Source organism: Typopeltis vanoorti, chromosome 17, assembly GCF_054136105.1.
Source record: "Typopeltis vanoorti isolate ZY-2024b chromosome 17, IOZ_Tvanoo_1.0, whole genome shotgun sequence".
Classification (NCBI taxonomy): Eukaryota; Metazoa; Arthropoda; class Arachnida; order Uropygi; family Thelyphonidae; genus Typopeltis; species Typopeltis vanoorti.
In genome coordinates this window covers 43,558,138-43,573,460 of record NC_143565.1, presented here as the reverse complement: position 1 = coordinate 43,573,460, position 15,323 = coordinate 43,558,138, and positions in this window count along the sequence as shown.

Sequence of the window (15,323 nt, the reverse complement as noted above, 5' to 3'; positions counted from 1 at the left end):
TGGGACAACTCGTATATAGATGCTAATGACTTCACATCACTTGCCTTAGTATCCCATAATGCAAAGCACATCTCCTTGCGGACATGTATAATGCTATGCATTATGGGAAGGGTGAGGTGATGTGAAGTCATCAGCTTCTATATACTAGTTGCCCTAGTCCTGAAAATATTTCCGCCGCAAACTTTGTTTGCTTACACTTGGATAAAGGATTAAACCAAGTACAGTAAGACTCCGATTAACGCTCAGGGTATGTTCCTAGAAGACAAAGCGCTAGATGAAACAGCGTTAAAAAGGGTCATTTTAACACATAGTAAATAGGGATAGGAGAACACGCGACCAAGAATAAACAAGTTTTATTTTAATTTTAAATTATTTTTATATTAACTTGCAAAATATACATAACACATATATAGATATAAATTCAGCCCATTTTTCTACTCACTGCAGAGTGAAGGCCTCTCCCATTGCGGGAAGTTGTGGGTCTTCTACTCCCATGGTGACCCAGTCCATATTGGGAGAAGACAATTACGAACATCCATGACTAGCGGATTCGAACCCGCAGCCTCTTGGCTGAAGAGCGGATACGCTTATCACTCGGCCAACCAGACAGGCATATATATTAAAATGAATTCCTAGAATTTATTAGAAATAAAGATGCAACGTTTAAAATTACAGAATACAAGAATACTTAGAAAGAAAGTTCGCCATGATGAGGGAGCGGATTTCCGTTGGATTTGTATTGTCGTCTATCGTTAGATCTATCGTTGTCTTGAATCTCCTAAAACACTCTAAAGCTCAGCTCTCAGTACCCCCCCCCCCCCACCTCTTACTGATAAGTGCCCTAACGTTTGGACAGTAGGAATATGCAAAATTCCCACGCTTTTGACACGCCACGAACTAGGAACTAGCGTTTACGTTAGCGGTGTGACAAATCAACACTAAAGAATTGGATTGTCTTACATCTCATTTCCAGGCGGTGCTCATCATCATCATCACTGGATCTAACATAACACCCTTTCAGCACACCCTCGTAGATACAAAACTTGGCTATCTCATCCCGCTAAATTCAAACTTTGAAGCCATTAATACTTAGGCGGTCTACGGGCTTCATATAGACCCGCAAATGACAGAAGAAAAAGAACTGCATAAATCCACTAAGACTTTAATTGGACCATCTAACAATAAGCAATAATATCATCGCCCGCTGCTGTGAGACCACCGCCATGCTTATTGGAGGCTTGACGTGGCTTGAAAAAGTTTCATGTTTCGTCTCTAGAGCAGGGCTTCCGGACTATGTAAAAAATAAAATGAAAACGTACAAATAAAAGCAGGGTCACTTGCTCTGATCGCAGCCGTACAAAGTGCAGAATGTCATTCCTCTTACTTAGGCTGCTGATAAATATATAAATCCAACCACCACTAGCTACTTTTAATAGGACATTAGGTGTAAATTTAAGCGTACAATCCTAGGTTAATAATGTCGTATATATCTCCTATACCACAACCCATCAAAAAAGCACTATAGATCTTTCTCTTTCTATGAAAGTCCATCAATCCCACATTATGGTTTACTGTTTATTGTGGCTTTCTTTTTCTTTTCTTCTGTACTGGTCGCTGAACATTGTTTATAGCTACTCCTACTTTGCATATGACCGCTCTTATTTTAATGGTGTTGTCGCAAGCCAGTTAGAAATTCTTAGCCGTAGGGAATCTACAGCTTAGTGTTCACGATAATGTCATAAAAATTGGTCAAGGTAAGGGCAAAAGTAAGTGGTTTGAATTTCAAAGGAATTCTAAGAATACTTCGGATATTCGAGTGAAGATAGTTCGCAGAAAGTTGAAAGGTTGAGATAAACAAAAAATAATTAGCAGAAACGAATCTTTGTGTCCTATCTGTCACATCCAAGTATCACAACCTCATATATTATAATGTTCGTTTATTATTTGGAGTTGTGTATGCAACCCTTTTACCACTTTCCACTGGGGGGGGGGGATTATCAGATTAAAAGGGGTCACTAACCCTTTATTAATGCAGAGGCTTCTTGTTACCTTCTAACATTTAATGTCCTAGGAACGTGTTTAGGTAAAGGACCAGTTGACGTCAAAGATAATGTATCAGATTACAATGAGTGACCTGAAATTGTGTTGCAAAACCACAGCAAACACATGCGGTGTTTTTGGAGTCTGTATCGAAAGTCGTACTATTTGCTAGGATATACGATCAGTGGGTGTGGTAGCAGAACTGGATTTTCTTCCTATTTAAGCTGTTTATCATTTGCGAAAAGTAATGTGATAGTGTCAGCAGAATTTGTGGATGTTATGATTTATTTACTAATTTTGAACAGTGTTCAGTGTTCGTACGTCGATGTTTTTGTACCATCATTTCCCCCCATTTAAATTACATATTACATAACAGACGTTTCTAACAATAAAATAAAAACCAGCGGACAACTAAAGTTGTATTGTCGGTTAGGAGAAACATCCCAAATCTCGCTATGTCCAGTTTGCACACACTGCTTTCTATGATTGGCTAACTCGATATTCTGGCTTGACGGAATTCAAACGAGGCTTTGAAACTGAGTTATTTCTGTATAATTTGCGTCGTACCTTAATGATGAATATTTTAAATTTATCGTAGTATCACTTCTTAGTAGTCCGTATGATTTTTTAATACAATAAAAAGGAAATAATTACCGGAAAAAAACTAAACCAGAAGTCATCTGTTGGCCATCTGCCGAACTATCATAATTCCTTGTTTTAACAGTTCTTTATCTGCTTCTATATAACGCTCGTCCCTAAATGATATAACTGTTTTTTCCAGGATTTTTATATTCCTTTTTTTTTTCTGTCATAAAATGCAATATATGATAGTAGGCTTGTCTTGCTCTCAAAGGTTTGAATCTCTTCACAAAGGCTTTGCGTAATTTGTGGATGAGTCCTCATATGAATGACAGGTGATTTTAGGTCCAACTAATCAAAATTCCACTGCTCTGTAAGGCCAGGGTTTGAGACTGCCGCTTGGAGCAGTTGAATGAAGCACTCGTTGTCTCAAATCAAAATCTACGATTTATCATAATTGGAAGATTTTGGAGTTTTCTAGGATGGCAAAGTCATTACCAAATTTTGATCTTTTTGGCAAAGTGATATCGTTCACTGACGATACAGCATTAGTATACACCGAAACGACCCTTGAGGATCTAGAAAAACGGATTAACCATGATATGTTGAAACTAAATAAGTGGTTTAGCAATAATGGTCTTAAAATTAACACCGATAAAACGAGATATATTTACTTCACGTTAACAGATAAGCTACATCACAATATAACCATAAAATGGCGTGAAATGACATGTAGTGATATCCAAAATTGTAACTATAGCTTAATAAAAATAAAAAAATAAAATCAGTCAAGTATTTGGACCTCCACATCGATAGCAATCTGAAATGGAACTTCCACATCACATTTTTAACAAATAAGTGGAGGTTTCTAATTAACAGAATATGTTATGTTAAAAAATTTGTAAATGCAGCATTCTTAAGATGCTTATACTACTCTAGGGTAAATTCCTCACTACCATGTGGCATCACCTGTTGGGATGGAAATTACTACAAACACTCTGCTTCCTTTGATACGAAAAAAAAATAGAATAATTAGAGATATAGCCATTACTGACTTCGCACATTCAGCCAATGATCTGTTTGCCATTTATAATATTTTGCCATTACAGAAACTCTATCTCAATGGTTGTATATTATATGTAAGAAAGACTAAATTTTTTGGTAAATAATGTAGACTATGGTTTAAGCTGTGGCCGGAACTTGCAAGGTATCCAAGGCAAACAAAATTTTTTTTCATAAATCCTTTGAATACCTAGCAACAAGCAGCTACAATAAACTCCCAAATGAAAACAAATCAATAACCTCAGGATATGCTTTCAGAAAAAGATTGAGAGACTACCTCATGGGACTAAATAATATTGACATTTATTTTAAAGTATATTATAAGAGATTACTATAACTTACATATCATGTCCAATTATGATTCTAATATATTAACAAGTATATACCATATTCTGTGAGTTCTCATAGATATGTCACTGGATTTTGCAGTGACAGTATCGAGCTAATTTAATTTTCTAGTAACCAGTATAGCTACGGCCCTTGGTTACGCACGTAAAAAAATTGTAAAAACTCACTAATTTATTTTAAACATTTTTATAAACTACAAAAACTATCTGATGATGTATTTTACTCTATCTGTGTATCTCATCTCATCTCATTTTCCTCTTTTACCTTGGGGTGTCGAGGGTTTATTAATTATCGGACCTCAAACCGTTCACAGGATAAGGTGGGCAGCCTACTCCCTGGTGTATCCTATGTCCGTAGTGTTGAGTTCTCTTTGCCTGCTTTGCGGGATGAAAAATCCCAGGATAAACTGGGGGAAAAAACCCTACTGTCTACGCCCAAGACCGGCTAACTTAGCTATGGCTGAGGAAGATCCTTCAGCTCCTCACGTCACCGACGGGAATCAAACCTAGAACACTCCTTCCCAGGCATATGGTTGCGAAGCGCACAGCCACTAGGTTAACCGTGCGGACTCTATTTTACTCTATCTGTATATATATAAAAAAGATATTTTTGTTTGTCTATAACAAGATAATCAGCCAAAAATAAATGTAAAAACCAGCAGAAAATATGATAGTAATATTTAAATTGTATATTTATAAATATTATGTATACGTGAAGAGAGTAATAAACTTTGTATTGTACTGTATTGATTAAAAAAAAAGTACGGCCGAAGCAACTTAGGTTATGAAGCTAATGTATTACAGCAATCCCTCGATTAATGCATTTTCGATTAGTGCGTCATTTTTTTTTTCGATACCCAAATTCGATTAGTGCGCCTATATACATCTTAAAAATAAATGTTACAGATTTTAAAAATTTTCTATCTATACATTTCTTAATGGCTAACTATTTTAAAAATTACTCACCAGGATGAAATAAATTAGTTACCGATTTGAAACATTTTACAAAGTTATTTTTAATGGTATACTACACTATTTCCATGTACACTATGTTCCAAATTTACCGTCAAAAGTTATGTCATCTGCTTTACATAGCATTTTGCTGATCATATCTCGTGCAATTGTTTTCCTTACTTTTTATTTTAAATTATTTTCCTAACCTTTAATCATGAGTAAAAGAATTAGTGAGCAAAAAATAGAAGTGGGAAAATGATTCGAAAAGTAATCTGATTGGAAGAAAAACTTGAAATAATAAAGAAAAATGAACAAGGCGAGTCCAGAGCAAAGATAGGACAAGAATACAAAAATGGCTGAATCAACTGCTGAATACAAAGAAAGGTAAGGCTGCTTCAAGTTCATCATGCATGCACTGAAAATCAAAGTATTATAATGATTGAATTAGAGAGACTTCTTTTTACATGGATCGAAGATTGTAACCAAAAACGGATCCCGCTAAACACTGGCCTTATTAAATCAAAAGCATTAAACTTCTTTGCAATCTTGAAAGAAAGAGCTATCAATGATGAAAAAGAAAAATAATTACACGCTAGTGCTGGGTGATTTGAGCGTTTCAAAAAGAGAAATAGCCTACATAATGTTCTAATCACAGGCGAAGCTGCAAGTGCAGATAAGGAGATATCCAGAGATTTTGAAGAAAATTGTGTAAGAAGGAGACTATTGTGATCAACAAATATTTAATGTCGATGAAACTGGCCTTTTTTTGGAAGCGAATGCCTTCCAAAACTTTTCTAACCCAATCAGAGAAATCTCAGCCAGGTTATAAAGTCACAAAGTCGAATGAAATTACTGCTAGCAATATGTGAGCCGTTTGGAAGCACATTCTTCCACATTGTGCAAATGATTTTAGGGGCTTTTCAAATGAATCTAAGTTAATTAAATCTCATTCTGAGAAGTTGAGTGATTCCGACCTGCTAAATTTAGATGCACAGCGGGAAGATCCTGAAGAATATGAAGAAAATTTAATCACTGACAAGCCCAAAGAGGTTTCACAGAAACAATTTGAAAATAGTTTTCGTACAATCGAATATTTTATGCAGCAATGCTTAGAGACTGACCCTGGTGAAGAGAGGACCAGTAAAATTTTCAGAAGAGGCAATAGGGCCATACCGTCAGTTGTATGAAAAAAAAAAGAAACAGAATGTCCGCCAAACTACGTTAGCTCAATTCTTTGTTAGAAAACAGAATAATAAATTTATATTCTGAATATGTTTTATTGTCTTTCAGCTTCATGGTTTTCCTTTAACTAGGCCCTGAAACATACCCTAATTCTTTTATAAAAAAAAATTAAGAGTCAAAAAAGAAATTTGAGGAACGAATTATACTTTTCCCCATAGGTTACTATTCGATTAGTGCGTTTTCGATTAATGCGCCTGTTTTAAACAGCGCATTAATCGAGGGATTGGTGTATTGTCTAAAAAACACGATAGTTTTTATTTCGTCAAACGCAGTACTAGTCCTTGTTGCTTTCGTTTGTTGGAGTTCGCGCATGCGTTTTAATGCAGTAATCTGAAAGTTAATGCGCACTATAAAAATAATACATCAAACATAAAACCAGTGTTTATTTCCTAAGTTTATGATTGCTTTTCTTATATTTTATTGGATATTTACTAATCTGTTCAAAAAAAAAAAAAAAAAAAGTTATGCATTTGAACATTCATTCCTTTCTTAGCTTGTGAAAATATAGTTCACCGATCGGCTGCCGGGCATTAAAATAAATAATTGCTCGGAAGATGTTGAAACGGATTATGGAATAGCATAAAATTGTCCTAAAAACTATTATTAAGCTCCAGTTTACTTTATAGCCATACCTACGTTTATCGTATCCAAAATGAGTACGTACTGGATTTTATAAGCATTCATTGTAATCTCAAACAATTACGGACTAGATGAAACCAAAACAGTGCCACGATGAGTGGAAATCTGTGTTTCGAGAGGTCATTGACTGTATGAGGTAAATGAAAGTCGATCTTTTTGTGACTGTACTTATTAAACGGAATGTACAGAATTATATAACCAGTTTAATGTCTTTTACTCAATAGTTCCGTTACTGTAGTGAAAGAATGGCTTGCTGAATAAACGGATATTTTGCTGTACTAACTTAGCCATAACCTGGGAGCTTCGTTGTACTTACAATGGGCACATTAAGTCTTGGGAGGGGGGGGGGGTGAGTTAACTGAAGCGAAAGCGTCAGAAGAGAAACATGTTTTTTTTTTTTTTTTTTGTTGCTTGATTTTATATACTGTGTGTGTGTGTGTGCATGCTAATTAAAGTTGAAGAATGAGGCAAATGAAAACCGGATATTTATTACCAGAATACGCGTGTGTGACAGAAAGATCGAAAGAGAGACAAAGAAAATCCAAGATTTGCATTCATAGATAAACCAAACCACTGAGCATAATCATGTAATCCTTTTCGCTAGCAGTTGCGTTCACTATTAGAACAAGTGCAAAGAATTCGTATCAAGAGTGGTTTAACTCAAATGTTTAAACTGCTTTGATAATCCCTTGCATAAAATACTCAATGATAAATATGGAATAAAAGAAAATGTATACTTCCAATTGAACTTCAAACTGCTGTATCTGGTTTCAGTTTGGTGATGCCTTAAATCCCTTAATATTAAAATTAATTTTAATTTTTAATTTTTTAATTTTAATGAGCTTCTGTAGCTCAGTCAGAATAGACGAAGCCCTTTGGTCGGAAAGACCTGGGTTCGATTCCCGTCAATGACGTGAGGAACCTTTATCTGGTCTTTTTCGACGAAGGTGAGTTAGCCGGTCTCATACGGGGGTAGGGGTTTTTTTTTCACCCGGAAACTTGGGTTTTTCGTTCCCCAGAAGAGGCAAACCGGCCGGTTTGTCCCTTCTGGAGAACGAAAACACACGTATCTACACACGGGGAGGCATGGGGCCAACCACCTTGAGACGATAGCTGTTAAATATAGAAAATCCTCGACACGGCAAGATAAAAGAGTCGAGAATGAATAAGATTAATATTTATGCAGACTTGATTTGCCAAGTGATTAATATATCCGCTCGCCAACAGCAGACTGCTTTCAAATCCCGGCGTAGGCATGAATGTTTATATTGTGTTTAGATGAGAGATGAGTTTCATCATCCACTGTGAGCCCTCCCCCTCCCCCCTGCCCATTGGAATCCTTAGATGGCTTAATAAACTTTCATGTTTGATCTTAGAGCACTATTTCCGGTTTATGTTAAAAAATAAATAAATAAAATAAAAATTAGTTTACCCTCAGTACTAATGCATAGACTGTTATAGTCACGTGACTGCATTCTTAGAAAGATTCCATTGTAGCGCGTGCATTTTTCTGTTCTTTTGTAAAAATTCAAATTTCTATTATTGTTCATCAGCTCACGCCGATGATGATTTGATGTTTTACCATATGTAAAATGAAAATTTCTGCGTTTAATTATGATTAGATGGGTTTTCACGTACTTAAATAATCATATAGGATTTCAGTTTTAACCTTCATTCCCCATTCTCTTGAAATTCCCGGCCAGTATGCAAGTCATAATTTTTCAAGAGGTGTGTCAAGGGAAAAAAAAAATGGTTTGAGACAAAACTTCAGGCTTCATACACAGCTTACGGTGAAGGCCTCAACACTTGCGTAAAACATAATTAACAATGCCAAGTGTAATTTTAAAAGAACTACATGTGGAAACCTCACCGCCTGAGCATTTGAATTGAAGTTTCCACCCATCTGAGGCTTCTCTCGCTCTCATATCTGATGTATAGAAATATCACCTTAAGATAATTCTATAACTCACCTGCCAACATCACTCTTCTCATTCAACTCCTGCTTAGATGACTAAGGTAAATTGCCTCCTACTTTACTTGGAATATTGCACCGCATGCACCCTGCGGCCTTTCTTTCTTCAGGAAGATATCAGAAGAATCTTGAACAACCTGGACACCAAATACCTTCTGATCCTGATGGTATCAGGCCAACTGTGCTCCTGAGCTGATGCTTGTCCTTTATCATCTGTACACTATATTATATTCAGTCAGCATCGATTTCACAGCATTGGAAGCAAATTGTCACAAATCGAAAAAAGGAGATAAGTGTGTATCATGTATCAACCCGTTTCTCTGACACCAGTACTTTCTAAAGTAGTGGAGAAAGTCCGAAACGGTCCGCTTCTTCAACGCCCAGTAAACGGTCAACAAATCAGCGGTCAACATCCACATTATATTTCCTTGCCTACATCGCCGACTGTACACTGCGATGGAAAAGTTTGGGTTTCCAAAGCGTTTGACAAAGTTTGTCATCGAAGCAGCTAATTGCCATCTTATGGTTTGCCTTCCTCCCTTTGTAGTAGGATTGCCAGTTTTCTCTCAGATCGTTCACCGCTTGTTATGGGCGGAAGGTGTTTATTCTTCAGATCTTTCCATTAATGTAAGTCTTCCTCAGAGCTTTCGTATTTCACTTATTCTCATTATACATAAACTGCCTTCTCGGACTGATATTAAACTTCATCCGCAATTTCGTCGATGGCAGCATTCTTCAGCTTGAAGTGCTCAAGCTTCAAGATGATCTACTATCATTGTCCTAACATCTTATCCTTTGATGGGCGATAACAACCGAATCACATATGTTGCTTCCAGAACACAGTTTTGCCATTTATTCCCTCCAAAAAAAAAGGGGAGGGGAGGGGTATTTCTTCCTATTCCCTTACTTTTGGTAATTCTCAGCTTAACACTCAATACCATCGCTCTAGGCATTGTTTCGAGTGTTTCACCTAAAATTTCTAAAAATTCGCATTCTGTTCAGAAGAGGGGCAGCTCGGTTGATTGACAACTGATTGACGATTCCTCTCTCCAGCCACTGTCTCACAGACGGTCAGTTTCGTCTCTTCTACAGATAATTCCATTGACGCTGTTCAGCAGAACTGGCAGCTATCGTTTCCTCTATTTCTGTAAAACCTACAGTAACATGAGCAACAACTGCCTAGCATTCTTTTACAGTTTAATTACTGACGTACCGAACCAGCTATTCCGATTCATCTTTCATTCCATCTACGGATCAATTCTGCGGAACAGCCTTCCTCCACGAAGTATCTCCCCCCCCCCAAAGAAAAAAATACAGTTTCCAGCTCTTCAAAAAAAGAATATCCACAGGTTACTTTTCTACTGACACCTGTCCCACTCATGGCATTGGTTTGCTATAGGTTTTGTGGCATATCGTGTAAGAGAGTGATTAAAAAAAAAAAATGAAAGAGATGGTAAAAACTTTCGTTTGTATTTACTATTTTTGCGACCTCAACATACTGCAGGTGAGCGCGAAAGAAGAGCACATCTGCATTACTTTTTTAGACCTCTTGGGCTTTTTAATTATATATTTTTTCATATTTTTTCTTCAGGCATCCAGTAATCAAGGCAGTGGTCTCACACTGGAAGACGAAATTTTTCTGCATCCTGAAAATCGTTGCTGATTTTGGAAATTATGATCTTTAGATTTGAACAACTGTAAGTCATTTTAATTTCATGAGCCCTTCCTCCAGGGAAAGGTAAGACGTACGCATCTCAACACGATGCAAAAAAATCAGCTACACATGTTTATTCTTTAACTAAGAGCTTCAAGTCTAAAGCACGTGGAATACAAAGCACGCTGTGTGCACTATCAGATCAACATGAAAATAACCAGTCGATTCTATGGTTTCAACGTGAACCACGATTAAAACCCTTCCCCCCCCCTCCTCTCTGTTAATGTTAAACTGATGTTTTGATATTAAAGTATTTCTAATTCCGTTAACTTTATTTAATTATTTTAACTTAATCCTGAAGAATCAGATTATAGTTCCAATGAAACTAGTCGAAATGTTTTTGTAATAAATTCACTAAATTCACGGAGAAAGATATCATGTCATTTCTCTGAAACAAATAATAGTAATCCGCGGTACTTGAAATCCCTTAGGGCCCACGACCCTCCTTAGATCGGATTTCGTAACTACAACTGGAATGAAAAACCCAAGTTTCCGTAAGTCAAGATGCTGTTATCATATGCAACCGGCTAACTCATCTTCAATTAAAAAGCCATAATAAAGGATCTTCACTTCGTAGACGAGATTCGAACCCAGGTCTTTCCAACTAAAGGCTTCGTCGAAACTGAGGTACGGTGGCTCTTCAGAAACACCCACTGGAACTATTAATCCAAGCCGCATGCTGACGTGGAAGAGGAAACTGTTTATACAGAAGGGTATTGTTATGGTAAAGCACTCAAATATGTTTCCTCCGATTATTTGTATCCTCTTGATTTTATTTACAGTCAGTGAATGCCTAAATTTGGAGGTGATCAATGAAAATGCGACAGGGAAACAAGTAGTTCTGCCAGGAATGGATCTAACTCCACTTGAAACCACTTTTTTCTTTCTTTTTTTGTGAAAACGACAAATTTTTTTACGAGATGGGAAATTCTCTATCGCAATCAACGAGTCGCAAAAACAGACATCGAATCCAATGGAAATTTACTTACCAAAACCTGTTTTTACATATGAGTAGCTCTAGGCAGCGTTGATCTAGCCACACGCCTTAGAAAAGTAAAAATGAAATTAGATAGAAGTTGATCTCAAAGCATCCTGTAGCAAATGAGTATTCTTGTGCAAAATATTCATTAATATTCTTGGAATGAAAGATTTCTCACAACTTTGGATTTAACTCGTTTATTATTAATCATTGATTCAAAAATGCTTAGTTTCTCATACACGTACGAATTTCAACTAACAAACTTTAAATGAATGCTGCACCTTGTTTTTATATTCTATATTCCATACCCACCCTCGAACTTCTTTGTTGTCTTCCAAGAAGTGGATCTCGTTGATCAGAATCAACGGGTATCACTCCCGTAACAATTTATTAAGTAGTAGAGTGGATCACTTAATCGAAAATCAGAATCACTGTGAACAGCATTAGAAGATACATTAGTGAATTATAATTGAACTGTTAATCAACTACAGAACTGTTGGCTGTATGGTGGCATGATTTCCTATAGCACAGTCACAATATTTCTCTTTGGATTTGGATGTTATCTAGAACTCGAGAAACCTTCAGAAGGACTTTTCAACTGAAAGTGGATCGACTGGTCTCATACGGAAAGTAGGTCTCATACAAGCAAAATAGGCACCCATCCTGAGAACACATGAAGTTAACAAACGTAATCCACTGGTATCAATGGGTTGGATTGATGGATGAGAGTTTAGTTTACTCTGAAGTGCGTACGGTTACGTGCGCCAAATAGTTCATATGGCACAGTGAACTAATGTACTAATCTGTTATGAAGTGCCTATCTCTGCTTGTCGCTTAATTCTCATCACGCTTTCATTTAAAATATATATCGTTCGTATTCATATTGTTCCTACTAGAAAACTGTATTTCGAGACGCGGACATATTTCGATGACTCAGATTATTGTTCCGGTATATTTGTTAGTTCCTCATTCACAGTCAACGGAAATGAAACAGAAAAAAAGTTGCCAAACGATTTCCTGCCAAGTGAAAGTAGGTTATGTACAAGGAGAAAGTGACTTTTTCCCCTTTTTCCCTCATTCCATACCCACCCTCGAACTTCTCTGTTGTCTTCCAAGAGTAGCAGTAATGTCCGAGCACTTAATGTTTTATGTCAGGACCGAATAATTTAATTTCCATTTGTGATTTCAACTGCATCGTTGCATTCCCATAACATGAATGTTATGGGAATGCAACGATATTTCGAATTCATATTTTTACATTAATTCTGCATGGCGTCATAATGAAAGCGAATTATTGAAAAACTGACATTGGTAAACAATATGAAGCAGACGCTTTTTTTTTTATTGACATTTATGCCACGCTCTTAAAAAAATTGTAACTATCCAAAAACCTCGTGTGTGTGTGTGTGTGTGTGTGTGTGTGTGTGTGTGTGTGTGTGTGTGTGTGTGTGTGTGTGTTACATGGTAGATGTAATTTCAATTGTTCAAGTATATGCTGGAGAAGACGGACAATTGACAATCATAAAACAACAACCACAACCATCACCAGAACAAAAAAGAATGCAGTTGATTGACATGTGCCGTACAATGTATCTTTGCCTTTTTTTAATGTTATAGGAGTGTCACTTTTCCCAAAATTCTGTAGAAATATTCTCTAGAACGCGTCGCTCCCGCCGCGTTCTAGAGAATAAAATGCTTTGAGCATTAGAAAAGTAGTTTAAAAAAAACATCATACCGATTAAATGAAACATACTAATGAAAAAAAAAATTGTCAACAGTATTGGTACACTACTTGAGTTCAATGTGTTTAATATTTTATTTCATTTATTTTTTTTTTCCCCTGAAGAATAACTGAAGTTGTAGGTTCATCCTATGCGGATAGATTATTGGGCCCAATAAAAGTTGTTCTTGACTTGTTAATTCGATGTCATATCTAATATTACTTAAAAATGTAGACTACAGTTTGCCTGCAAGAAAAGCAAACGTGCCTAGCTGTATTCCAGGTCAATATTTTTGAATGTGTATTTTTTTAAAAGTATATCAGGCGACTAAAGAGAATTTGTTTTTATTTTCAAATCTTTTCCTCCCCAAGGGAAAATTGTCTAGTACGTTCCTATTTTTCGCGTTTTTATTTTTTATTTTATATTTTTAGACTGGTCAGATTCTTATGGTGGTGAATTCATTGAGTGGTAACTAATTTAGTTGCCATTCAATGAATTTTGTTGATTCTTAAAGAAATGTTAACATTAAAGATTTCGGTGTAAGTAGCATATACTGCATGTGTACTATTTCTAAAACATATTGAATGATTTTGTCATGAGCCATTTTCCGGGGGAGGGGTTTTAAGTTCCTCTAGTAACAGACCGGATTTCAACTGAATCCCCCCCCCCGGAAAATGGCTTGTGACAAAATCATTCAATATGTTTCAGAAATAGTAGACATGCAGTATATGCTTCTTACACCGAAATCTTTATTAATGTTGACATTTCTTTAAGAATCAACAATAAATAAAACGGTGTATAAAAGAGAAGCTGCGAATTAGACTTGTCAGAGATTTGTTTAGAATAAATCTCTTTTTAATTTCTTTTTTTTTTTTTTTTTGACGAGGATGGGGGGGGGGAGAGATACACATAAAGAGGTTGAAATGTAGAAACAGGATCCAGCGTAACAAAGTATCAAAACACTTGGAATATTTGTGAGAATTTTGTCATTTAAATAATAATAATTAAACAGTTCGTCTAGCTTGTCTGGCAAAAAAGTATTCTTAAAAAACAACCCTGTCCTTGACGTCACAGCTACCTGGGAAAACGTTGCGAAACATTTCCCCAAATATGCCCGGAGTGAAAAACAGCAAACCGTATCACAGTTGCGCAGATTGTGTGTGTGTGTGTGTGTGTGTGTGTGTGTGTGGCGTCTCTCTCTCTTGCACCCTCTTGTTTTCTCCCCTATCTGCAGTCCTAATCATAGGTGTCGCCACGACGTCTGGGAGCGCCAACTTCCCTGTTAGTCATCCCTAGAACAAGTAAACACGAAAGTCCGTGTCGCGAACATTATTACTTGTACATTTTTATTTATTTATTCATAGATTTTTGTGTGTTTGGTTATGCGGTTGTCGAACAGTCTCTTGGTAGCCGCACTATCGAAGCCATATTCACAGATGTAACCGTGGATATGTTTCTATTGTGAATTTCCTTCTTTCTACAAAAACGGTTGCATGTGTGAAAAGTTTGCCAGCTGTTCAGTTTTCTACGCCACTTCACGTGCAAATCATGACGTTTGTGAGGCACCCAGACTGTTATGGTGAAGTCATGGAATACGCACTCACACATACAGAAATTCTTTAGTCATCCCTTCTCAGATCTGCAATAAATTAAATAATTATTCAGTTGTAGTCAAGCTCTGTTTCCCTTAGCTTTGCTAAGTCATAATAAAATTCAAAATGAAATTTCATATCTCCACGTGTTCGGAATAATGCGTACATAGTAGTATACAGCCGTAAGGTCCACCGAAAGCGTACCTTAAGGCTATACAGTTAACGACATTTAGTTAACATTTCCTTCCCTCTTTACAGCTAGGAAGAGAGAGAGAGAGAGAGAGGAGAAATAAGTTCATTTTGTAAAGTAGCACGTGCAGCGCGCTAAAACTGAAAGATTTCTTGTCTTGAAAGTCCTGCCAAGTTTGTCAACCGAAGAGAATATTTTATAGATATATTTTTTACTTCATAATTGCCGTGTATGACAAAATTATACAATATTTGGAGTTATTATTATTATTATTATTATTAATGCTGCTTAT